The sequence below is a fragment of the Mus caroli genome, unplaced genomic scaffold (assembly GCF_978045245.1).
Source record: "Mus caroli unplaced genomic scaffold, Mus_caroli_1 scaffold_14, whole genome shotgun sequence".
Taxonomy (NCBI): Eukaryota; Metazoa; Chordata; class Mammalia; order Rodentia; family Muridae; genus Mus; species Mus caroli.
Genome location: NW_028227269.1, coordinates 28,365,434 through 28,366,132, shown reverse-complemented (window position 1 = coordinate 28,366,132; position 699 = coordinate 28,365,434).

Genomic DNA, 699 nt, shown 5'->3' with positions numbered 1-699 from the left:
ACAGCAGGCAGAGAGCTTGCCAAAGATATTCAGCACAAGCCAATGTCAAACCCCAAGGTCAGCTAAAGATAGACTCATCATCCTAGGGATGGCCAGTCCAGAAGAGCCAGAAACAAGAGTAAGCTCCCAGCCAGCCTGACAAGAGCTGGTCCCCCTGTAGAAATGAGACTAGATGTGGGAGGCACCACAAGGGACAGGTGACTTCTTCACTATGCATTCTGTTTCTGCTCTGTTCAGTATGGAGATTAATTTTGTACTCTCTACCTGAACTAAGTAGACTGTCACTCTATAAAATATGTATGGCTATACTAACAGCTGGCTTCAATGATTTACATGTAGACCAACAAAAGATAGAAAGTTTGTAACTATTTAAAAGACAGATTTTTCTAAGCGTATGTATTGTGAAAGTCTGGACAGGAGTTCCAAAATAAAAGTATTTTTTATGTAAGGTTCAGCAATGGTGACTGGAGAAGAAACGTTGCTGAGTGTGAATGGATATCCAGAAACCCATGGAGGATGTCACTTGGGTCTCCTTTCACTCTTGCTCATACAAGCAGAGATTACAGAATTCAGTTGCTCTGATCAGCTGATTCCCTACCTCCCAAACAAGAGCCTAGGTAGGTGAGATAAGATTGCTGAGCAAAAAGATTTCAGATGATCCTGACATGTTCTTAAGTGTGAATTCAACTGTGTTAGAGG